The sequence below is a fragment of the Rhyacophila brunnea genome, unplaced genomic scaffold (genome assembly GCF_057557595.1).
Source record: "Rhyacophila brunnea isolate RB1 unplaced genomic scaffold, BYU_Rbru_1.0 scaffold_21, whole genome shotgun sequence".
In the NCBI taxonomy this organism is placed as follows: Eukaryota; Metazoa; Arthropoda; class Insecta; order Trichoptera; family Rhyacophilidae; genus Rhyacophila; species Rhyacophila brunnea.
In genome coordinates, this window is record NW_028232871.1 from 284,453 (window position 1) to 312,366 (window position 27,914).

General features: G+C 32.9%; 2 protein-coding genes and 1 long non-coding RNA gene across 3 annotated transcripts in view; 1 reads left to right on the forward strand and 2 right to left on the reverse strand.

The window, feature by feature from the left end:
* LOC147070576 (uncharacterized) overlaps nt 1-27,914 on the reverse strand; it is a 221,352-nt gene that overhangs the window by 104,814 nt on the left and 88,624 nt on the right. The gene's annotated exons all lie outside the window — the stretch shown is intronic.
* The window catches only part of LOC147070580 (acyl-CoA:lysophosphatidylglycerol acyltransferase 1-like), a 767,070-nt gene that overhangs the window by 33,789 nt on the left and 705,367 nt on the right, over nt 1-27,914 (forward strand). The window lies entirely within an intron of this gene.
* On the reverse strand, nt 195-27,517 carry LOC147070581 (uncharacterized). The gene is made up of 3 exons (XR_015070916.1): nt 27,401-27,517; nt 22,534-22,612; nt 195-1,550 (listed from the first exon to the last, which is right to left on the reverse strand). It is a non-coding gene; the product is annotated as an uncharacterized LOC147070581 (long non-coding RNA).

The following is a 27,914-nucleotide window of genomic DNA, read 5'->3' on the forward strand; positions in this document are numbered from 1 at the left end:
ATGTAGTTTGGACAGTTCACATTGTACACATTTGCGTGTTGTAATCAACACTGCATTCTATGAGAACACGTCGCTAATTTTGATGAAATAGTAAAAAAAAGGTCGCAAAACATGGCATTACATTTGTGCAAATGCATTAATTTGTTGGTATATTACTTTTTTGATTCACGGTGAAATACAACAAAACAATAATTAAACAGTTTTTGTGCAATGTTTATTTGTTTACCGAGATATGTATGTCGGTCCGGTAGTGGTTTCACTTTTAAAGATCTGTTACAGTTTTTTTTTCAATAAAGTATTTATAACTTACCTCCAATTTAGTTAAATAACCTAAATCACTACTGTTTTTTGGTGAATTAAAAAAGCTCGACCTCTACGTCATAAAGAATGCCTTCGAACATTCAGTATTACAACATTTGATCAAACGTTTGTTGAATTGGTAAGTTGAGACAAAAACATAATTTTGTCATTTGGCGTATTGTTTATAGCAGCCACATTTGTGCTCCCCTCAGTCGAAACAAGTATATTAGAATCCTACTTGACCCATTTTTAAAATATAAAATTTCTAATATGTATACTTCTGAGGCTGTGCCAATTTATGTATTTTAAATAAAGTTTACCTGTTTAAAACTACGAGGTTTGTAGAAATGTTTTTTTTTTTATATTTTCTGTTCATTTAAATTTCACCATATAGTTTAGTAATATAGTAAGTAAAATAAAACACATTATGCAGTACGAATTCCTCATAGTTAAATTTTAATCAGGGTCGGTTTTGTCCGCTTCAATTGTCCGATTGTCAACTGTTAAAGATTATACTTACAATAATTCAGATATTTATACTAGCAACTTTTTAAAAGGCAAAATTAATTTACTTAGCTTATCAGAAAACATAATGAAAATAAATGTTTATCCATTATGAATTGACAGTTAAGACCATTAAAGAAATTTAGTAATATAATTAATTATTGAAGCATCTGATTTATGGTCGTAATAACACCAATTTAGGTAGTAATCACATCGTAGCTATTACAAACAATTGATTATGATTAGTCCTTTAGACAATATGTTAACTTATTCAGAAACTTATAAAAATAATATTCTACTAAGAATTCTACTTGAATCTATTCTAAGATTTAAATTTTGTCACATCGAAGGAGGTCAACAGTGGAACGGCATTAGTTTATTTTCGAGTCAGTAAATACCATTTTATCTACAATTATTTACAAAAACTGTTGAGTTATGTAGATGTGTGAATAAAAAAAATGAAAATGAATGTTATAGATATTTGTCTGATCTTTAGCATCTAGTTCTAGTCACTCTGTATAATAAAGCGAGTCGGGAGCCGGGGGCGGCGGACCTGCCTTGACACGGGTGCTTCTCGGTCCCTCGTCAATGTCTTTGCGTTGGTCCAGCCGCGGGCCGCGGACCCTGCTTCGAAGTCGCCGCAGCCGGGGGTGGAAAAGTAGAGGGGGTAGGTTTGATGCGCCGTAGGCACCGTGTAGCTCCCCCCGTTCGCTCTGTCCGCGCCACGGGAGCGTTTTGCGTAGAATCTATAAATAAACAGTAAAAAGTTTGGCAAGTCGTAGGAAAACCCTCACGGAAGATATATGTAAGTTTAAAAAGTCGGCGAACAATACAGATCGATGAACGGAAAGTTTCAAAGTAGCATTTTCCATTTGACGGGGTTGCAGGTTACCCCGTCCACAGTTTGGAATATATTTTTATAAGGGTTCTTTTTTTGTATTGACACGAGTTAAAAGTTCAAGTGAGTACTAAAGTACTCTTAGACTATATAATATGAGAGTGCCCTTGTAGCCGGCACATTTTATTGTCATTTCATCGATCAAATCAAAATACAAATATGTAGGCATATCGCATAGAAATAATATTGTAATTAATAATTACACCGGTGAGTGGTGTTTACTTGTCATAACTACACCAAATTAATGTGTGTGGATATTATACAATCTATAAAAATATAATACAGAAGTCAAAATATGTTTGTTTGATTTTCTTTTCATACTTGACCTCAAGTATACACAAGATAAAGTTTGTTTGATTTCCTTTTCATACTTGACCTCAAGTATACATAATATTATAAAGTTTGTTTGTTCAAATTACCATTCCTGCCAATTCCAATTTAAAATTTTCACGACGGATAAAGTGTGCATATTTTGGATTCCACTGTAATTTGGTGTTCCAATGTTTTACTTTTACTGCTGTCAGAATGATTTTCATTTTGACATATTGTATACCAAGATACAGGGTTATTTGATATTGAAAAATATAATTATTACTGTTTTGAAGTAAGATAAATATGTATATCGATCAATGAAGCGACTTTGTGCGAAGCCGGTACTTCAGGTAGTTAACATATGGAATTAAAAAGTCAATATCTTAAATTCTTGTATGAAAGTATTAATTCATATTTTCACTCACAACCAGAGTTGGGTTTCGGGAATTTCCCGACGGGAATTCTCGAGAAATTTTCGAGATTTTCCATCCCGAATCTCGAGAATTGAAATTTTTAACATTTCGAGAAATCCCGGATCTCGAGAATCTTTCCTCGGGATTTCTTTATTATCAAACATAATTGAAAAATTTATTTTCTATATGAAAAAAGTGGACAGAAAATACAAAACGTTCAAAGACTGATCGGGGCATTTAACACAATTAAGCCAACGTCGACTCAAAATGAGCGCAATTTTTGCAACATCAGGGAATTTTGTGTCTCAAAAGCGTACGCGATTGTCAGACGCCGCAATTGACAGTTTTTGAAATTCAATTTTAATAAGTAATGTTTTGAATTATTTTTGTTCTCCTACTTCTATTTTGTTTGTCTTCTTACATAAATAAAAAAAATCATATTTTTTTTTTAAATTTGTCTGTTTTTACAATGATTTTAGGATTTTTACAGGTTTTTTTAAATTTCCCGATATCTCGAGAATTCTCGAGAATTCTTTTCTGGAAATCCCGAATCTCGAGAATTCAAAATTTCATCATTTCGGGAAATCCCGAATCTCGGGATTGAGATTTTCTCGGGAAATACCCAACTCTACTCACAACTACGGAACTTCACGATTAGGAGGTATGTTTATATTAATTATTCATTGAATATTTATAAAAATATTACTTACAGATCAAAATTAGCCTTATAATAATTAGGTTCCATGATAAAAGATTATTATGGGTTTAGTTTTAGGCTTCAGTTTTTTAAATTCAAAATAGGAACCCTGTCACAGGGGTCGGTTCCGGTTTTTCACAAAATTGATAAACCTATGGTGCCAATATAATTTGTTTATTTTACTTACGACTGAGTATTCTACCATCCTAACAGAGAATCGAGAAAATATCGAACATAAAACCTTTATTAAAATCAATTAAAACGTCTTCTCATCGTCGAGTCAGTATTTTTCATCTGCAGCCAATATGAAATGCACGTTACAGCGGCGAAATGTTCTCCTATCTAAAAATTTTACACGTTTTTATAAACATGTATCTCAATACGTGAATTTAGACAGAAATCATGATTGATTGACAGACAAACATTATTTTTGTAGATACATTTTGAGAACAAAATAACTGGGGTTCCATGTCGATTCCACGACACTGGTTTGAATACAATGATTGAAAACGGATTATTGTTTAAATTAAACGATATGAACTATTTACTATAATATTATACGCTATGAAGTATTCTTTATCATTGCTAATTAATATTCTAACCAAATACCCTCCACACTTTCATATATATTATACGTGAAAGATAATACATATAAGATATTTCGTTCTTTAAAGAATGCTAACAAACTTTTAATACCATCAGATTGGTTGTATTAGCAAAGAAGTAGTCGGTAATTAGATAATTATTTATTTCCATGGCTATAAAATGTCTTGTTATTTCCACACAGATAACATTGTGAACTGTGAATAAGTACATCACATGACTAGTGACCTCTTGGTGATTATCTGGTCTTTGTGTAAAATTGACCTTACAATATAAGCTATGTATTCTTTCTGACAAGCAAGATTGGAGTTTTTTCCACCATTTTGCTGCTTATCTATCCATTTAGTTATAAAATTTATTATAGCAGAAACAGTGTTCATAATAGATAACAATAAATAATCATTAGTCAATATTTAAGAATATAACGTGTTGTGCAAAAATACGTCACCATAAATTTATATGACCATTGCGTACGTTAAGAAACGAGCAATAATTTCAATAATTTATTGAAATTTTTTTTTATGTAGCTAAATGATCACCTATTTATCTGGCGGTTTATCTTGCGTTACCAAACGGACACAATGGTTAAATATTGCATGAGAATTATCTCGAATTGAAGCTGACATTCGTTGCCATGTTGTAATGTCATAAATTTTGTTTTGGAGTAGTAGTATTAAAGTTATACTATTCGCCATTTTGCTATTTTACTCTTGCGGTGATTTTATCGCAGCTTTAATGGAATACCTATGTTTAAATTACTTATTTAAGATAAATCTGTTTAATTTTTCTCGTTTCGACGATTATATTGTATAAATAAATATATGTCTACTTTGACTGTATAATAAACTTCTTAAAAATCTTACTAATAGTATGATTAATTTCGTAATTTAGTAATAGTACATTTTCTGTGGTCATATTTGTGTCTTATAATGGCAGTGAAAAAAACTGTTTTCGTCTTACAAAAATAGTGATAGATACTAAAATATAAATACTACATCAGCACTTTTAAAATATTTTGAACGGTTTTGAGCCACCCGTTTTGGTTTAGGACTCTAGACTTCAGTCATCACAGATTTATTTCACCAAATAATATGATCATTGAAGGTATATTTAGAATTAACCAAAGATGTTTAAGAACACCTTGTTATATATATATGAAGCCTAAACATAAGAGCCTAAAAGGAAGGACCACATATCTACTAATTTTCATACCATGCGTGAATGTGTTTGAAGGTTTCTTGTTGTTGATGCATAGAAAAATGGCACTGTCGTCAAACTAGAACTTGCTACAGCGATTTGAAAGGAGAACTTCATCTTGTATAAGATCTTCATGTCCGAAAAATTAAACGTATTCAGTTGGCCGTATCACACTTCACCGTGAGCTGCTGTATCGGAAGCTGATTTCCGAATAGCATTGAGATCAAATCGTGTCTAAATAAAACACTTAAACAGAACTAACAAGAAAATATGTAGATAAATAAATTACAAATACAATTATATCGTATAAATTTATGTATTTAAAATACTGAATGACTCAAAATTAGGTTAGTAAGTATCGAGTCTCGTACGCATCAAATACCTGATAAAAATGACAGCGTTATTATCAGACAGCAATCAATATTGAATAAATATATATTCTTATTGAATTAAATTGAAACAATTTGCTGTCAGCAATGTTCCACTAACAATGCGTCATTTTTTTATTTCAATTCTATCTCTTTCTGCTACGACAGATCACGGTTAATTGTGATACCACGAAATGTAATACGTATAATTTACATGCACAGATTAATTATTATCCCATATCTTTAATCAAATCTTACAGTTTTATCTTGCATGTCTATCCCAGAGTTATATCGCACAGTTATGCCAATGTAAACATACATAACTTTAATCAATTAATTTCTGTCCTTTAACGATGTCATTATGGGACAGAAGTAGGTAAGTTTATTTTGTTGTTATGTACGTCAGCTGTATTATAGTTTAAATTTTAAACTATGTATATAATTTTATTTGTCATAGGCCAGGCTAATGAACTGTTTTCGACCGTTGTAAAAATTGCACCTCTTTGCGCAAGAGAAAGGAAGGTATTTGACCGAGTTATCGAAAAAATATTTATAACATCGCCGAGCACGGTCTAAAAAGCCGACATATTTAGTAGCTCGTAATACGATATTGTAATGTTGTAAACTTGTATGCATAAACGGTCATTGATTGTTTTTTTAAAAATCGAAATTTTTCTCAAATACAAATTAAACATAATAAAAATAAAATGTTAATCAGAATTTAACAGGTTTTCATAACATTCATAACTTTAAATTAAGCGGATTTTTGATGAAAATTTTATTCAACTGAAACATTTTATTAATTACAATTTAAATATAACGTGTCGTGTAAAATAGTATTACTATAAATGATATGTAAATATGCCGTGATACACAATAGAAAAAACAACTTTGAGATTTTATAATTGTGTTAATATACTACTACTAACTACGCTAATCTGAAATATCGATAAGTAATCTCTTGTAAAATGTATATTCTCACGTTTAATAGATATAAAATATTTAGCTCTCACTACTTTGGTATACTGTAAACTAGTCGTTTGGATTTAGTAATTGACATTAAATTTGCTTCTTAGGATCTCACTCTGCAGTAGAATTCTCACTCTGCAGTAGAAGTAGTATTAATGATAATATTAAAGTGTATGAATAATAAAGTGATGTTTAGTCAATACTTAAATAGGTAAATCTGTTGGCATAACATTATCAAGATCAGTTTTCAACTTGATAATGGTGTGGTAACTGATGTCTCTACTGACCAAACAACACATTGGTGGAGTTTATCATAATTTTAAACATTTTACTGTTCATGAGGGCCATATAATCTTAGGATCGGACATGGCCAAAAAAAGAAAGTAAAATGAGAAGATATTTAAAGTGTTTTGAAATCAATATGGATATGAAGATTACCATAGATAGATACCAGTGGCGAAGGGTGGATGTAGGCTGTTAATATCCGAGTGCACATTAAACTTAATTAGTCATAATTATTTGTTTTTATTGAACTAATCTACAATTTACTGATGGTGTTGGTTAGTTTTTAAAAATTAATTAAACCCTGTCTTAACCAAAATATAATAGTTTTGGTATATTTTTGGGCGATCCGACAAAATTGTGCACACTTTTTCATTCATATTAAATTTATTTGTTTTAGTTGAATTAAATATAGGTACATAATACACATGCTATTAGTTATTTTTTTTTAAAATTCATTAAGCCCTGCGTAAATCAAACTATGATAGATAAAAAAAATATTATTCTAGTGATATTTTATAGATAGACGCATATTTTTCGACTATTATCTATTATGGTTTGGTTTAGGCAGGGTGTAATTAAATTTTAAAAACACACTATCTGTAAATTGTAGTCTTGGTTAAATGACTACAAATACGTATGACTGAAAAAGCTTAGGCTGCACTATTTATGGCGGATCTTAACAGCCTACCTCCACTCTTCGCCACTGATAGATACATCTCTATTAATAATAGAATTTAAATAATTAAAATTCCACGTTGTACACTCAGTTGATATTATTAATCTTCTAACTATATTAGTTATACTATAAATATTAGTTATATATTAATTTATGGAACGATTCCGAACTTCTCAATTTAGTCAGCATCTTTTCTTTTGAGCATTACGCCGTTCTTGGGTCGACGACTTTGCCACTCACAAAGCCCACTGACTCGAATGGGAGACCTTTAAACTCGCAGAAGACCTTTTGTTTATTGACATTTGAAAAGTAGTATGCAAGTTCCTGGCGCGTATCTCGCGATATGTCGCTAATAAATCACGGCGGTACCTACGAGGTGATTCTACCGACCGCCTGCCGCCTCGTGGGGCCGACAATATTATTTGGCGACCAGGTGAGGTGAAAAATTACCTGTCTCTATTTAAATCGTTTAGTGTTTAGATAACAAACGAATGCGTAGTTTGTGTACAGTAGAGCAAACGCTACCTAAATAATAGATTACGTTTCAAGTTGTGTCTCGATCAAAATCAGTACTCATTGACCCACTAAACTTAACTTGCATATAACTATACGACATGACTATAATTTTTTTTTCTTTCTCACTGATGGTTAAACTCTATATTGATTGATGTCTGGCAGTTATCAAGGATTTTCTCAATACACCTGAAATAATCGGTTGAATAATGTTAAGGTTTAAGCTATGACTCATTTATATTATAAATTAATTATGTTTTCAACATACATTATTTTGGAATAACCTCAGGAATATACTTTTCTATGGATAAAAATGTTCCGGCTCGAACTAGAACTGGGTGGGGTGGGCTTCGCCGATTAATAATTTACCGATACAATTAGTAATCATTTTAATTGTGTCAACTCTCAATTCTTGGTGGAAGCACACTACTTATATTAATTTAAATAAAACACAATATGTATTACCTTATTCACATAATTTAATGTGACAGTAAGAAGAAGATCTGGATGAATAAATGCTTTGTATCAGTTGAGAATGTTCCTTAACAGTGAACGAAACTGGTCCTGATCATTATTAAATATTATTAATGATGAAGGTTCTGAGGTTGTTTCAAATTATGCGTGTTTAATAAAGAATGTTGTACTTATTGTTAAATACAATTTGACATAGTTGCGGCAGTTGAACATAATATGAGACAAGAAGCATACGTTCTATGTTTCACTAATTATTATTCAAATTACTGTTCTTTTATTCAACGAATAATTCACAAGATTTAAGAATGTAGCATTCTTTTTATTGAACATACATAATTCGAAAAAACTTGTGAGAAAATATATAAATAATCCTTTTTTCGTGATCCGTGATGTCGATTAGTAATTAAATAATTAATACCTACTTTGATTTAAAATACAAAAAACACCTAGTAGGATCGAGCCTGCGTCTCTCGGGATTCGCGCCCACGCACATCGACCATAATGCTATAGGCATCTTACCTAATTGCGACAAATTTTAACTAATGGCTTTTACAATACATTCTTAAGCGCTTTCCAAATTGAGTTACTATTGGCAATCGGCTTTCATCTTTTAAATCAAAGTAGGTATTAATTACTAACCGACGTCGCGGATCACGAAAAAAGGATTTTTCTATTGATTATATATTTTCTCAGAAGTCATTTCGAATTATGTAAGTATGTTAATATTGTTATTAATTTTTCAATTGATTTTATATCATATTGGATAACTTCACCTCATCTATAGTTATTCTGAAGAGGATTCCTGATAATAATTGTCATATTTGTACCATCCACAGAGATTACGCAACCATGAGATATGTCTTCTTCTAACGTTTCTTTGTCTTATAACTTTCCCTGTACAATCTCTGTTATTTCACACTTCCTACCTCTCGTCATGACGTCAATAATCAAGTTTTCTTTTCTTTTCAATATGAAGTGTGGGTTTACTACTGTGGGCGCAATTTTGGGGTATTGTAAACCAAAACGAAATATCCGATTTGTCTGAAGAATACATCATAATAAAATGACAATTTCAATGAAGGCTGAATACCAAATCAATGTGACGAAATGAATAGGTATTCAATTGTGAGCAATTCGCTCTGCAGCAATTTTAGTATTTTATTACATCTAATAAGAGTATCAAAGTGTGGGGGGAAAATGAGCGAATGCCTACCGTTTCATTCATGCGGCAGTGGGAAACCGTTGTCGAATTCCCGGAACATCTAACAATCTCTTTACAAACGAGCCTCGGCGAGAGGAGGCGGCGGTGAGTAGTGACGCAGAATACCGGATTGAATGCGGTCTTGATTATTGCCATTTTCCCCAAAAAGGCGAGCTGTGGATTGGGCGGGGTGCCCTCTCACTCGCGCGTATGTCTAACGCGGGGATCGGCAACACGTCGATTGTTATCTCAATTTCTCTGAGAACTTCTTCATACCCTTGTTATTCTAACATAATTATCACTTCACTCCAAAATCAATAAAAAAGTGATAAATATGCTATGTCGTATTCCGAGAGTTAATTATCCCGGGATGAGTGGTGTTTTTTAACGCGAGTTAACATTAACTCACCAGTGTCTTACAAGCTGTAAAATATCATTGATTAGGTACATGTACGAAATATTTTCAACAAATTGGAAAGGCAATGTATCCTTGTACAATATAGAATATACAACATAATATACTATTATTGCTATAAGTATATAATACAACAAAACTAATGAGATATAGCACAAACATAATTCCAGTTATTTTTTTAGGTCAAAAATGTCGGTGGCATGGCACATGCACAGCAGTTGTAAAGTGTTAACTTTCAGTTTAGTTAACCGTGTTATTCAGTAATTGGATTCATTAAAGTAGCGGAAACTCGTTCAGGACGTTCACAACATGATATTTGAATTGACAAAGATCTAATTATAATCAAACCAGTTAAATAAAAATACATATCAATATTACCCTCAGAAGAAAGGAAAAATATATAAACATAATTAAACAATAAAATAAAATTTCAAAACAGAATACACATCACTGACAATGTCTGTGTCTCTGGGGATCGTATTGATTAGTCTTACAGCCTTCGCTGATGTTGCCGGATAAGCCTGATACGAGGAAACAGTTATGATCCAGAAGTGGTCACGGCTACGGAGGTAATTGACGGGCGTATATAAATTCAAATTCTTTGAGACGTTAGGATGGGAAACCATCCCTCGTGATAGGTACTAAAACTGTTATCGTGGTAACTAGTTAATAGATCTGCAGGTCAGTTTTTTTACTCGAGGCTGTTTATCTTAGGTATACTTACATACTGGCGATTTAAAGTCAAGCGAAATCGTGAAGAATCTTCAATTTCAGTATAATGTCCAAATAATACAACTTTTGGAAGTAGATTCGGTGGAAATGATAAAATTTACGACTGCGGCGCTAACATACTGTAATTGTGACGGTCGTATACATTGAAATGGTCGTGTATATCAGAATATTAATGAAATAATGAATTTACATACAAATTGAGATAAAATTCATCAAGAGGCTTTCTTTTGAAATTTACCCTTCTAGACCATAATATGAAACGAGATCTTAGAAAATGCTCTAACGCCAAATAAAAAGATTAGAATCTCTGATCCTGGTACATCATTGTCAGCAATCTTGTTAAGTAGCTCACCTGTGTAGTTTGGTTGTCGATCCCTGGTCTAACGTATCAGGATTCTGGGGTAAAAGCACTGAAAATATGAGGTATCTGAATTCGTTTCAGGTAGATAGACTCCGGTGATGATACTATAAATTTCAATCTATGTTGTAAAAGTCACCTTTTTGTTTAATTAGATGATTATTACCATGTTGATTGTATGCTCTGTTTGTAGTTTCACACAAACGTGATTGTCAGCGTTAAAAAAACAGTGATTTCACATTAAATCTATTCAAAATTACCCGTGAAAGTTCTTTTGTAATAGCATTTTAAATGCGAGTGAGAATTCAACTGATATCAGTTACCGAACTAACTATATACAAAAGTACTCCAATTTTACAGTTGGCCCTTATGGTTCCGGTGTCAGATTTTAATAGCTTCCTGCGCTGTGTCCACTGGACCATGCACTTTCTGTCTTGACATACCCAAACGGATTTCCTGTGAGCTTGACAAACCAACAATGAATCTGAATTTAACCACAATATGTAGTGGGCATCTCTTCTCAGATTTCAAAGAATTTATTATACATCTCATAAATAATTATTATTCTATTACTCAGGCAATAATCTACTTACATATTATATTAATGCATCGCAGTCTGTTTGAATTTTTACTAGATGTCTGCTGTTTAAAATATAATTTTATTTCTTAACGTAAAAAATAATTCGAAATTAAAAAAGAATCGTCCAGTCTATTGAACCTCCTTCCCAACCTTTTCTATCGAAGACTTCCCAACCTTTTTAGCGCCACGGCACACTGAAAACTATGTAGGTACCGTTACTTTTTTTTTTTTTAAATTTAATGCAAGAATAACTAGATCATTTCAACAAGCATTTTCCATGGCATTTAATGGTGGTTTAGTTAATCGGTACTAATCAGTGGCCTGCGGTGACTTTTCCTTGTAGGAATTGTGTTGAAAATCATAAAATAGGCCTTATATTTGCTACATAGTATCTACTTACGGTTTTGCAAAAAGTTCAACCTTGGCAGGCAGCAGAGGAAGTGGTATGGTGTGTAATATTGTCGTATGGTAGCCCAAAGATTAAAAAAATATAATAAATCTAGAATACTTTAATCGAATATTTCTGGGGATGCCCGCATCCACAGCATAATATATGGATTTGTACTAGGTACTGCCTATTATCAGTTTATTTAAAAATAATAATAGGTCACAGGTTTTGTGTTTGCCATTAAAAGAAAACGTAAGCTCTTATTTTATAGTCAATCAGAACTAACAGATAATTAAATATCATTGAATAGAATTTATATGGTTGGATCATTCCTCAAATCTTAATTAACGAAAATCTCACTTTCCAATCGGTCGCGGTGCACCGTTTCGGAAGCTCTGGACTATTTTATTCAAGGAAAAAAACGTTAATATATTTTTTTTATAAACTATATTATTTTATTAAAAATCATGGATTATATCGAGAATTATTTTGGTAATTAATATACCTATGGGTACCTATAAAATAATAACAATAAAAGTGTAATGCAAAATAACAGTAATGAAATAATATTTAGAGGATACCTCAAAAGTTCACAAAACAGCGACTGCATTAACCCTTCTGATTTCTATGCTTAATCTCTGTTTCAGTTAGGTACTGAGTTGAACGGAACTCACCTGTTTTGTCGGTCAAGCGACGATCGATTGTTTTGAACAAATTACAAGCTAGAATTAATAAGTAGGTATATCTATAAAATGAAAAATATAATGGTAAAATTACAAACAATAGTGTAAAATATAGTCGTGGTATCTTTACAATAGACAAATATATACTATTTTGATTCGTTCCATAAGTCTAATATCTAGAATCCATTTTTACTTTGAATTTCGATTTACTCTAATAAAACACATACATACTCTAATAAGATGAGTTAGAACTGTGAACACGATATTATTTATATAGATTATTTTAAAGATTGTTGAATATAGTAAATTTATTTGTACTACATCAGACCACGATACTCAGTTACAGTAGCGAAACACATCATAGAAACCGTCAAGCTTGTGAAAATCACATATCACATTTGACTACTGAAGTCGTTTATTGTTAGTACCTATGTAATTATTTAAATATTAATTATAATCGTTGTAGTTGACCGAATCGTAATATAACAAAAATCTATTAATTAACTATTTCTTTTATTCAACGAATAATTCACACGATTTTAAGAATGGACCATTCTAATTATTGAACAATTCTGAAAACACTCATGAAAAATCCAATAGAAAAAATCTTTTTTGAAAAAAGCAAGACACCCGGCAGGAATCAAACCTGCGTCTCTTGGGTATCGTGCCCTGTGAATTACCACTATGCTACGACTAAATCTTAACTATTGGGCTTAATTTAGAATACAAAAACCGATCGCCTACCGTAACTCAATTTGGAGATCGCTTATGAGCAGGTATTAAAAAGGCCAATAGTTAAAATTTGTCGCAATTAAGCATGGCAGTCGTAGCATAGTGGTAATGCACAGGGCGTGATACCCAAGAGACGCAGGTTCGATTCATACCGGGTGTCTTATTTTTTTCAAAAAAGATTTTTTCTATTAGCTATATTTTCTCATAAGTGTTTTCAGAATTATGTATGTACAAAAATCTATGTATGATTTTAAAATATTTATCTTTAGATTATTATATAATGAGGGTTTTGAAGTCATGTATGTAGATAATGTCTAATACTCTAATACAATACATAATATACAGTAATTGTCTTATTTCAAAGGCCGTTAATTTAACGCGCAGGCCTTGGTTCAGGCATTGAGATGACTTGACACAGCACCGTACTACAAGAAATTTGATTTCCAGGCGTGATTTTCAATCGAGGACCCTCCACCTCTGAATGCTGCGTCGAATTAACGCGCACCGGGGTGTCTGCCCGCCAGCACGATCTTACTTCCAAATTGATGGTATTCTCGATTGAACCTTCATAATGAAACCCTATGCGAAGATCTTCACAGTGATTTAAAGCCCATGATTGTCGCTGTCGGACACTGTCGTTAGCTTATTTAGAATTAAATGCACTTAATGTAATTGTATTTTACTCCATTTTTTATAATTATAATAATATAACCATGTAGAGTTTTTTTATCACTGTGATAGGTCAAAAAGTCCAATAATTATAGTATTAAAACACACTACAAAAATAAACACCTAGGCGTGCGAACCGATCCGAAGTCAATACAAGCTTCAAATTCAAAATTCGAATTAAAATTTATTTATTTTTACATATAGTAAACTTTACGAATTATAAATTTAAGACGTTCACGTCATGACATTTAAAAAGAGAGAAATACTCAAGTAGTATCAAAAGAGTGTAAAATCAGTAGAAAGAGTAAATACAAAAAATATTAAGTAGATACAAGGAAGTCAGTGACGTCCCTAGATAAAATGCCGCCCTATTTTTTATACAGTATTTTTATCATCCTTTCATAAGTCCAATATCTGAGATTCTAAGAAATGTGTTGTATGGATACATTACTAACAAACTATCAGACTGTAATTATTCGCAAATCTGCACGTGTCGTTTCTAGTCACCATGGACCTTAAAGGGCAACGAAAATAAACTAGATATCGCGAACCCGGCAAAACCAGTGAGCTGATTTTTTTAACGGAAAGGTGTTTTCGTTATTAGGTAGCTATTTCTATATCGTCTATGTTCTGGCAGAACACACTAACTGGGGAATACTAGTTTTGAGTAATTTGACTTTGAAGTTGTTAAAATGTTTGAAATGGGAGTTTATTAAGTAATCGTAAAAAGGATGAATAAAGACTGTTTATTTATTAAGAAGGTTTCCCGACGGTTAAGTTTGAAATAAGGAACATTTTGGTATAACTAACTCAATATGTCATTTTTTCGAATTAGTGTCTTCTGCCAGAACAGTAACGATATATTCCAAATGATTCTCCTCGATTTGCCGCCCTTCGAGTAACTGCCGCCCCCAAGCGACGCTCAATCTGCCTACCCCCACGGGACGACACTGAAGGAAGTACACCGAATGAGCTAAGAAGACCCCATTTTAAATGTACGTCCTGAGTGGCAGCGTTCGGCGCAGCGTTGAGCGTTTTGCGCAACTCAAACGTATAACCGTGTGCGAAAATGTTCGTAGACAATGTCTTTTTTTGGTTATACATTTATACGGTTATATGTTTGAGTTGCGCATAACGCTCAAAGCTGCGCCGAACGCTGGCACTGAGGCCTCACACTAAGAATTTATAAAACAATGGCAATCTATACGCATCCGTTATTGGCCTCCCAATAGGCAATCACCAATGGCAGGTTAGTTCTTGAGAGAACAAACAACTGATACTCCCGATTTCTAAGATAGCTATCAGGGACACATAAGGCAATACTCTCTCTTGGCGGCTGTGCAGTGCGTAAGGTTCCGGGTTCGATCCCCGGATATGTCACAATATATTTATGGGATTTTCTCAAAGTCTGGGTGTTTGTTCACAAATATGCTACTGTTTCACTAGACTACTGTCATTGAGCCTCTTGGCCTGCTGTAGTGTTATAAATAATATAAAGAATACTAACAAGAATGGCAGGTTCTCATTTACACCGCGTATAAGTCGGAAAGATGAGTGGCCAAATATATCTTCCAATGTTTAAAATACAGTATGCAAGCATACCTAAAAGGAAGCAAGTTGGATAAAGCCACGAATAGTATCCATAAAACCTCAAATAAGGGAGTCTCAAAAATTTCTTTTGAACTCGCTCCACCATGAGGTTGTATGTCAGCTGTTGCGGGCCCAAACAATCAGCAGTATGGCCACCAAATGACAGCTTACTATCGAAAGTAATGCTAAGATTCCTTACAGATGGTATTCGCGAAAGAACTCTGCCATGCTAGACGTGAAGCCGGTAAGTATTGGTTTGACTGATTAGGGATGAATAGGAAGACAGTTGGATGAAGCCACATATAGTAGTCATATAACCTCAAGTAAAGAAGCCTAAGAACTCGCTCTATCATAAGGTCATATTTCAATTGATTCGGGTCCCAAACAATCGACCCACTCTCAAGCCGGGTTCTAACTAAGGAGTTATAAAGGATTTTTAATACCATTACATCACTAAAGACCTGGCCAGTACGTAAGATGAAGCCTAATATTTTTAGTTTAAAGTACATATCGATATTTTTTGACGACCCTATGTATGTGTGCCCATTCGATTAATAAGGTTTATCTCGAACAGAGTAAGTGTAAATTTGTTTTTATCTAGTTCTAAGTTTTATTAGTTAGAAAAGATTTTTCAATACCTATCATTGATTGAAGTGGTCAAAATATTTCGTAAATTAGGTTCAGCAACTAATAACTTGAAAGAATTCTTGGAATGTTTTTTATTGAAACTTATTGTCGACTTTCCTTTCAAGTAGAAAAATGTCCGAAAACCTTCGAAAGTGAACGAAATAAGTAGGAATGTGAGTGGAATGGTGTGTGGTATTAATTTGTTGTTTTTGACTATTTTTGTATAGATACAACAAAAATATATATAAGTTATATTAAATTCTAGAGAAGAGTTTATTAGTTAATTATAATTTTTGAAAAGTCGAATTCTACGTAGTATATTTAAACCCAATTAAACTGATAATATAAGTTATATCAAACCGATTTAAGAATGATTAATCTACAATTAAAATTATGTATAAATAAATAACATTGTTTATTTATTTAGAATTAATAGGAATACGAGGGCTACATGGATTCTAGTTTATACGTTACCAAGTTGGGAAAAATGACTTAAAAATTAAATATGCGGTTTTAAATGATACATAGTCATATAAAGTAATCTATTTTACAATTCCAAGAATACCTACATTTGATATTTTTTGTATGTCTCTACTAGGGCTTTTAGTACCTATTTGAAAGTGTATGTAAAGTGAAGCGAAAAATTTTAAATTAGACTCGTCATATGAAAATTTTAACATGTTATAGATACACATAAGCCCACTATAGTCACACCGTGGCACGAAACTGTAAACTTCGATGGTAGTGCTAGTTATTGCTCATAATAATTCGAATGCAATATGGTAAACTTTACTGTCAATGACATTATCAAAAATCTTAATTTTTTGTGAACAGGTTACCGCATTGAATTCAAAGATAATCAATAACTAGCACTACCGTCGTTATTAGCAATTCAGTGCCACTGCTTGAATATAGTTGGCCTTGAAGTCTAGATCAGTTTAAAACAATATTAGGAATACATCATTGATTATTAATTAACCCTTCTTCACCCATATATAATATTATGTAGTACGTAGGAATTCCGTATTTTTTAAATTTAAATATTACTTATAAGTATTCAATTAATATTGTGTACCTAAATAATATTATATAGCTAGCAGTGATGAAGGGTGGAGGTAGGCTGTTAAGATTCGACATAAATAGTGCATTGTAGTCTTAGTTCAATGAAAACAAATACATTTGACTGACGAAGTCTAGTGTGCACTGTTTATGTCGGATATTGACAGCCTACCTCCACCCATCGCCACTGATAGGTCACCTAGTAAAGATGACTATGTTGGAAACTTTTAGTAGTTACATCGTCTTTACTTCTAGTAGGTAAACCGCACAAGTTATTGGAGATTACAGCTGTACAATTAAAACAATTAAAATGCTATAATTCTACGCACACATGTTTGAAAAAGAACTGCAATTATTGTTGTGGAGGTATTAATGCTCATTTGTAAACTTTTCCTTTGAAAAAAAAATACAAAATTCGATGTGAACTATTATAGGTATTCGATAAATTGTATAAAGGAAATAATAAAAACTTAATACATTACTCTATAAATTGTTATACATCACATAACACTCATACGTGCACTGTAAAAATGCCATAAACATGGTCTTTAACGTGTAGGCGTATACAAGTTCCCTAGACCCTTTAGAGAGAAAATTGTTCCAAATTCGAATGCAGTAATTCGGCTCTGAAAGCTCAGAAATTCAATATGATTTAGCAAACAAGCTTATAACGGAAATTGGATAGGGCTGCGAAAACAAACTCTGTTTTAATGAGATGTGGATAAAATGAACAGATTCGCAATTCATTAGATTACACAGGTATTTAATAAAATTAAAAAATATCTTTCGATGGATATTTCGTAATGGCTACTGTTAAAGCTGTGGGGTGGCTAGTCTAATAAACAAGAACTTAGATGGAGAATGGAAAACTGTATAAATAACAGTGACCATATTAATCCAGACAGAGGTTTGGGAGAATATGTTTCACAAACCTTCCACGAAAATGAATGTGTGTGGGTATATTAATAATAATACGTGAGAGTGTAACCATTGTGGTAACTGATATATTCGTTGAAACTCTATGAGAGTACCTATATAGATAATATATATATCGTATAATAGGTATATTCAACACATATTATATATCATATACCTATTCTTTTTAGCACTACAACAGGACATTAGACCCAATGATAGTTGTCTATTAAGCCAGTAGTGTAGGTAGTAATATAAGTGAAACACTTTGAGAAAGTCACTTAAATATATTGTGACCTCACGGGGAATAGAACTCGGAGCTCCTGGGTGAAGGGCACAAGACTATGAGGGCCGCCAATACAGAAATGCCTAAATATATTGATACAAAAAATCTATGGAAATTAATCTTAAAAATATGAATTTTAAGCCAAAAATATTATTAATGCTAGGTACTTATTGCAGATTCATTTTACATAGCAAAATCAACACTGGCATTATGAGATTTATTTGTCAAATCGTTCTGGAATAGCTATCTAATATTGTATGATGAAAAGCTTATTTTATACTCTGGATATAGTCAATTAGTTCGGTTGAAGAGATGTTCTACGTGGTCTGCAACATATAGCACTTCTTTGGCGGCTCTCGTGGTGCAGTGCGTAAGGCGCTTGCCTTCTACCCGAGAGTTCTGGGTTCGATTCCCGGTCAGGACACAATATTTATGTGTTTTTCTCAAAGCCTGGGTATTTGTGATTGTTCAAAATTACTAACAACCACCTTGTACGAAAAAGCAAGGACATAGTTATTAATAATTTAAAAAAAAAAATAACTAGCACTATCATCGTAATTCGATATTCAGTGAATATAGTCGGCTCTGAATCATATATGTCAATTTAGGTTAGGTACCTATGTGTATAATTGATATTTTTAACTAAGTATAAAAATTTTAAAAATTTCTCCATGTACATGAGCATCAAATATTATCATTAATAGTTGATTTGGATTGACCGAATGAAATAGTATCGGTATTATATAAATACTAGCTGAGCCAGCTGGCTCTCGCCAGTCTGTCTCGCTAGGTCTTGCAGACGGCTTGGCGGTATTGTATGATTATATAATTGTGAAGTATGCATAAACGGCGCCATAGTTTTCCCTTCGGGATGGATTTTCATTTACGTCAGACATTTTGACATTTCGCTGATTTGTCAGTTTTACGATTTGCATCTCGTCACTGCCAATACAAATTTGGAGTCATATGCGTAGTCTATTCTGGAGTCAGGCCTTCACAATATCACCTGACACCACTTCAGGCTGCTAGGCCTAGCAGAACAGCTGACAATCGCCGATTGCTACCAATGACATATTAATTTTAATACAATATATGTGTAGGTATGTGCATTTAAATATGATAAATAATTATGCATCTCATTCATTCGAATATACAGCAATATTATGTGATTATCATAAAAAGCGACCCATTATACCTAAATATTAATCTCTTTCGGCTCCTATTTACATAATAGAAAAAGGTTAGCAGCATAAAAAACAAATTTAAACATTGTTTTGTTTCATTGTCTATAAAAAATAAATGTATGTAAAAAATAAAATAATATTTACAAATCAAATTTTGAATTCAAAATTAACCTTAGCCAATATAGTTTCCCGGTGCGGGACATTCATATTGAGACAAATGTTAATAAATAATAAAGCAATACATATTATATCTGAGAGTAATAGACCAATTCTGATAAAAACAGGAATTTATAAAACCTAAAAATGTGGAATCAGCTTAAAGAGGCCTTCATTCAGCAGTGGATTGATACAGTTTGATGACGATATAAATAGGTAGGTATATAAAATCACAAATTTAAAAAAAATATGGCAGTTTATGTGACTAAGAAGAGTAGAATTAGGTTGGGATAACCTTCATCCAGCAGTGGATTGATCTTGGTTGATGATGATAATGACGATATTATGAATGGGTAAATATAATATCAGCAATTTTGATAAATATAGCAATTCATATGATCGACAGAAATACAAACAAATTAGAAAGGCCTTCATCCATCAGTGGATTGATTCAGGCTCACGATGCTAATGGCAATATAAATATATATAATATAATATCACCAATTTTGATACATACAGCAATTCAAATGACATAAAGGAGTAGAATCAGGCTAGGGAGGCCTTTATCCAGCAGTGGATTGGTTCAGGTCGATGATGATAAGGATGATAGAAATAGGTATAATATCACAAATTCGTTAAACCTATAGTAGTAGAATCAGGTAGCGGAACCCTTCATCCGGCAGTGGATTGATTGTGGTTGATGATGGTGACGATATGAATATGTCGATAAATATAATATCACCGATTTTGATAAATACAGCAATTCATATAACAGAAAGGAGTATAATCAGGCTATGGGAGGCCTTTATCCAGCAGTGGATTGGTTCAGGTCGATGATGATAAGGATGATAGAAATAGGTATAATATCACAAATTCGTTAAACCGATAGTCGTAGAATCACGTTGCGGAACCCTTCGTCTAGCAGTGGATTGATGATGATGATGAAATTCAAGACTATCAAGAATACAATCAACGTAGAGAGGCCGTCATCCAGCAGTGGATTTATTAAGGCACGTGATAAAAATGGCATTATAAATATAGATAGTATAATATCACTGATTTTCATGTGTAAGTAAGGAGTAGAATAAGGCTGAGGAGGCTTTCATCCAACAGTGGATAGGTCCAGATTGATGATGATAAGGATGGTAAAAATAGGTAGATATTATACAATATCACAAATTTTGTCAACTATAACAATTCGTATTAATTTATTTCATTGTTTGCAATGGCAACTTAATATGACTATATCTATGGAAATTAGTAGCCTAGGTAATTATTCAATAAAAAATAGTGCCACAAAGAAGTATTTAAAAAATAATCAAATTTGTTATTAATTAATAGAAAACTCATCTTGATTGATATTGATTATTTAACATGCTAATAGAAATGTTACATTTTTTTGATTAATTCTGCAAATTCTAAATTTGAATTCTGACACGTCAAATGAACTTTTTTTGCGAAAGAAAACAAATGACAATCATTAGTCTATAAGTTTGACAGATAAAAAGCAGTGACATGGTTTTAGATTATATTTCGTAGTAATTAGTGAGGAAAGATGTATTTATTTCTAGTTAAAACTCAATAGTGCGCCAATGTGCTACTTACAGATTTGAATAGATTTGTGGAATATTAATTCTGATTTCTGAAATTTCGATTAAACAGAAAGTATTAAGCGACATTATAATCAATTTGCGATAGATAGACAGTAAAGTAGCGAAAATGTAAGGTGACGGATGTAAAACGCGATTTAAAAATGATTTTATCTGTGATTGTGTCGAGTTTTATCAGATTGTGCCCGATTCAAATGGAAGTAGATTCGGGACTCCAAAAATTGAAGTGAATTCCTTTAATAATCAACAAAGTGGTATTTAAATAAAAAAAATGACGTATTTTCCAAAATCTCTTAGGATAATAATATATAGGAGATAATATATAGGAGATACTTATATTTTTTTGCACATTCATAAATTGAACAAATATAACAGATATAATCGAGGCGATATGACAGGGAGTCGCATTCTCGCAAGGACATGGTTATTACTAATTCGAAAAAAAAAAACGTATAGCACTTCAAAGAATTACTCCGTTAAACACTGGGAGAAATTCAAATTTTACATTTATAATATACTTGATGTCGTTCTTTTCTGATAAACTTCCCACCGAGAAAGTCGCTTCGTCAACTGCTTCTTAATAACGTATTATGTTGATTATGATTCTATCACGTTACTTCTCCCGCCATTTTTTTCAGGGGTCGCTTTGTCCCCTTCTCTACCTTGTTACTTCCAAATATTTGTGTTGTGTTGTTAACTTAATACAACGTCCAAAAGGTAGTTTAACATTACAATGATACATGTTGATACGAGTACTTAATACGATGGGAACCATTTATTTATTTCGCTAGATAATCCGCTTTCTAGCATGCTAAAATAGTGGACTTAGTTTCACACGGGTCACTTAATTACGAGCCCGCATTTTTCCTATGTGACAAGCACACCCCTGGGCCTCAAGCAGGGGGTCGTGGGGGGTGTCAAGACGCCCCGAATCGAGTTTTCCGGAACAGTATAAATACCCGTCGGCGAGAGTCTTTAAATGCGCCGCTTTTATACCGTTTCCGGACATTTATTATGCTACGTGCGTTGCGAGACTGAGCGAACACTTGCCAGCGCTTTCTAAAAATAAATAAGGACCATAAGGGGGCGTTTAATGGCACTTGAACGAGCGACCCGCGAGTGCTCCCTGGGTCACTCACTCTTGCACAAGGGCCGCTGCTCCTCACGTCACTGCGACTGCGACCCATCACTGTTACTTCTCCAGAACCGCTCGCAATCCTGAAACACAACCATTCTAAATTCAAAAAATAACTTCATAATAAATTAACTTGTGAACATTTTAAACACAATTGCTGCCTTTCAAACCCCAGTAACTGGGGTCTAGTTAACATTCCAAATTCAAAACAAAAAGCGGCTGAGCTTAGAATTTGGATTCGTAACTGAAATGCCCAATGATGGCAAAAAACGTCTGTCAATATGAAGATATGTATATCTTCTTGATTTTATATGGCACAACCAAATTATTTGTATTATTTTTTAGATGAAGCACACTGTTTTTAGCATAGCATTTTACGTAGATTATTTAATTTCATAATATATTACAAAGTAACATATTATAGGGTATAATAATTATTATGCCTGACCAACCGGTACTGCTCTCTATATGAGGAAATGCTGCATGCTGTGGGATCTGATATTTGGTAGTTTAAAATATCATTAGTACCTATATAGTATATTGGAAATGTTTGATTATTTATTTATTTATATATTAGAAAAGAGTATTATGACATTACAGTTATTGGCCAATGCGCCATCTTTACAATACAAAATTATTTAATTATAAATAGTCACGAAATGAATAAAAATACTTAATAATTACTAATATAACAACCAATATAAAACACGAAATAAGAGAAGAAAGTAAGCTTTTATGTAAATATTATAATAAAGTAATAAAAACAATATTTAACCTATTTAAAATGTGAACAAACAATAATATAAAGTTATAAAAAAAATCAACCTGATAATTGCAAATCGCATGAAATACAGAGCATCATGAAACATCACAACAGTTTTGTTTCAACATTACACTGAAGTGGAATATTATTATCATAATAATATATTATATTTATAACTGATTTGTAAATAAATTTTTAAAACCTACCTTTTCCACTATACGACAGTGAGTAATAAGAAATAGGTATTTATTTGTTTTAAAAACCTTGTATAAAATAAGTATCAAAATAATTTATGTACTTATTTTAAAAATGGAATTTACCGTGATATTTTTTTTACATATTATATTATATTTTTATGAATATACCTAAATGATATTGTGTACAATACTCATTAATCGTGGATAGGTGTACAGGACATATAGGACTATTTTCTATGTGTCCGTCAGGTAAATCAAGTGCAGATGACATTTTTAAAACGAAATTTGTAATGGGGAAAATATATATTTTGTTTAAAAAAAAGCGTTTTTTTATCTTGTAACAAAGAGGGCGTATTATGAAAATAATTATTTCATTTAAAATTTAAACTCCGACCTTTTCAAAAGTGTATCCGCAGCCCTGCCTCGGGCGATGATAAAAGGAGGCGTTATTTTTTAAACTTTTTTTTTCAAATTTTCTTTTGAATTTTCGGCCTCAAAGACTCTTGTTATTCATTTGGGAATCCTCTCTCCTTGAACGATACGCGAAGGGAAGAAAATTAATCACAGTACATAATATAATGACGCGTAATGTAACTGTTTAACCTGCATCTCTGCCCAAGAGGGCACAGGTAAATACATTTATTTTCTCTATTATAAACAATATACGATTAATACTATTTTTACATTATATTTTTTGAGTGCGATTTGTACTGTTGGAAGTACAAGACAATGATTCATGCTTTGGATTCAATTTAACCTTGTATCACTTGTACACTGCATGGATTTACTTGCACATTGAGTGTGCATTTTAAACTATCGCGATAATAACTGTTTACACGTAAAAGTGATGACTGTCTCGCCAATCCCATTCTTCTTCGAGACGCGATGTTGTCATTGCATGGTACTATTTGACAGGTCGTGAAAATCGGTTAATCTCAATATGACTCTCTGCGTGATGTAGGTCGTTTTTTTACCGGCAGGTTCGCCACTATCGTTCTACTGCGCAGACGCAGTTATCACACAGTCCAGTTGTCGAGTGAAAATTCAGAAGCTTTTTAATTTTTTAATCCATACATGAAACCTTGCAATTTGCACTGTAATACGTGTTGACACATGCATTTTTTGGAATGACCGCGATAATACGTACTGTAAGCAGTAAATCACAAACAAAACCATACATTTATGGCATTATTGATTCAGTATGGAATATAACAGCCACAACTTATTTGCTTTATACCAGTTATTTCCAAACTTTTCCGTCTCGCGGCGCCTTTGCTGTCCAAATATTTTCTAACGGCCCCCTAAAAAGCGATTAATGCGATGGGTGAGCCTGCTTATTTTTTTTTACTTACAGCTGTACTTCACGCAGTTCCTCTTTTTTTTGGAATTAAACATAGAGACCTGCCTAGGCAAAATATCACCCTTAAGAAGATTCTAAATGCTGTGTCAGCTTGTTTTTAGTCTAGTAATATATAATATAATATAGATCGCTACTCTAAAAAGTTTTATTATTAACATCCCTTCTTTAATATACCTCTAACAAGCAATGCATAACCTCCCAGCCACACATAATGTTACTCCAGCTTCCCTAATTTCTCTCGGATCTTGAATATATGTGAACTTATTCATACTATTTTACTGAGAGTATTTTTAAAACTGGTTGCTAAGGTCGGATAAATACAGTTCAAAAAGAAAAACTACCTGAGAGGAAGCATTAGAGATTACAAATTCGTGCAAAAATGGGATCTATCATTGGGACCTTGTATTAAGATTGTCTGAAATTATTACATTTTTCAAACAGCTTGCGTCGAGTATTGGACGCGGCGCACAGTTTGAATATCTCTGTCATATATAAAGTATCATATTTACTCGACAGTAACGCAATAACTAAATAATAATCCTCATTTATGACGATCGTATATATATATGATTATATCTATCTTTGTTTTACAATTAACATATTGTGTCATATTAAACATGATTTAACATTTAAATTATTTTGAGATCATAATAATAAATTAGGTTTAATGGGCAAAGAAAAGAGTACAGTAAACTTTTTGAAAACCTATCTAAATTATTGCATTTTATTTACTAACTTTTGCCTGGAAATATTATGATTTAATATGTTATTTTTAATGAAAAAAAAGCTACAAATTTATCCTTTTCCGAAACCCAAAATAATTCTGCCAAGAAAATCTACAGGAAGTTCAGAAAATTGATAAACGCTCGGGTCACCCGTGAATAAAACATACCGGAGAGTGTGCATATGCCCCCAGGAAAAAAAACACGGCCTACACATGTGGGTTAAGTGGAAATAAAATTATTTTATCGCCGATCGTAATTCGGCCGCGACTTTACGACCATCGCATCGCTCTACAGGGAAAACCTACACACATATGTACATACCTCTACAGCGTAGACTGTATAGTGGTAAGTGTCGTAGCCTTTATGGTAGCTTCTGTCGTAGACCTTATAGCGGTGTGTGTCGTAGATGCGTATTATATATGTGTGTAATTTTGTGTTGGTGAACGCGTGCCGTGGGTTTTTTGCACCCTCTTCAGTTTTTGACGTTTTTGTTGCAAATTTAAAATAACCGGGCCGGCCATATTTAGAGAAAGATTTAAATATTTGATATAGGTCATTGTTCTGGGAAAATAGCCATCAGTAATGGATCTAACCGAGGAACACAAAGATAATGGGAAGTGGGTTGCCTTCTGGGTAAGGCTGTAACATACTTTAAATCTCGAGTGTGGAGAAATATGGAATAAACCATATACAATTTGTTAATTAATTTGTCATACAGATAGTATTATAAGATACCATTTAATATGATTGTATGTAGGTATACGTATTTATTTTACGTTTAATTTGTTGATTGCATTCTGCAGTTCATATCACTGATCAACGTTATTATCACTAAATACTAACAAACCGCCCTCTTACTCCGGACGTATACGGGGGGGGGAGAGGGGTGAAATGTTTTTGTGGAGGAGGGTTATGTCATAATTACTTGTAATGACGTATATGAATACCTCCATCAGGATTCCTTAAAATTGGCCCTCGCCCACTACTCGCCTGATAACCAACAGATGGTGAACAAAATTCAAATCCAAGCGTTACACTAATGACGGATATATTAATTTATAACGAACTCTTCAAGTTTCAAGGGATTAATACTTTGGACGCTGAAGACGCACATGCGCGTAATGACCAGGCGGCCGATCGATGTAATTAACGTGCATTTTAAAGGTGCTAATTAAAAAATCATTATACAGTCAGCAGCGAATGAGTTAAGCATTAATATTCTAACTATATATAACTATAGTAATCATTAGTTAGTATTTTTGACTTAGGAAATATATAAAATAACCACTGAATTATAAGAATTTCTATCACATTTGGATAGGGCACACATAGCTTAGCGGTTAGAGCCCATGGGCGTGAATCCCATGCGGCAAGGGTTCGAATCCCGTTAAGTGTCACATTTTTTTCAAAAAGATTATTTTCTAAAGGTTATACATTTCTCTGAGGTGTTTTCAAATTATATATACCTATATAAATACGTTTAGTTAAGTTGAATAAGGACAATGGGAGAGTGTAGATTTAATTTATTTCTTTTTATGGACGTTACAGATTGAATGTTAATGACATTTACGACACATAATGATATGAAGAAAAATAAGTAAAATAATGAAGTAGACACTTAATCAATTAAAAAAAAAGTTAAAAAAATATTATGTTGTGCAGCGACGTACACCAATATAAAATCGAAAGGTCAAAGTTTCCCGAAAAGATAGGTAGTAATTCTTTATATAAGTAGGTAATATTAATTTTTACTACCGCAGTTCAATTTATTATTATTTTGTTTGTTTTAAAATCTTATATTAATTTACAATAGAGAATTGTAATACCGTATTGCGGTTTAGGAGTCGTCTCCGCCCGCATACTGAACTTCCTCCCGAGGTGCTATAAAAAAGTGACTCGACCGGCCGACGACCTAGGCAAGGTGATCGAGCCCGACGCGATGCGATGCGGTCCGATCGACCGGCTGCCACACTTCCGATGCAATTCTATCCGAATGCTCGCCGTGACAGGGTTGCCCAACAAAAAGTGCGGAATGCACCCACACCGTTGAATGTTTGCATAATGTGTTATTATGGGTGGAATTTTGGGTAAAATAATAATCATGACGTGTAAGTACATCAGGTAACACAAAATTAATGGGAACTGGCTTACTCTACTGGGTGTGGTAAAACATGCTAAAGATCTAGAGCAGGGGTAGTCAACCTTTTTATACCTACCGTCCACTTTTGTATCTCTGTTAGTAATACAATTTTCTAACCACACACCGGTTGTGGTAATGGTGATTTAGTAGGGAAGTAACTTTACTTTACAAAATTTATAAAGTGACAGCAGTTCGAGCAA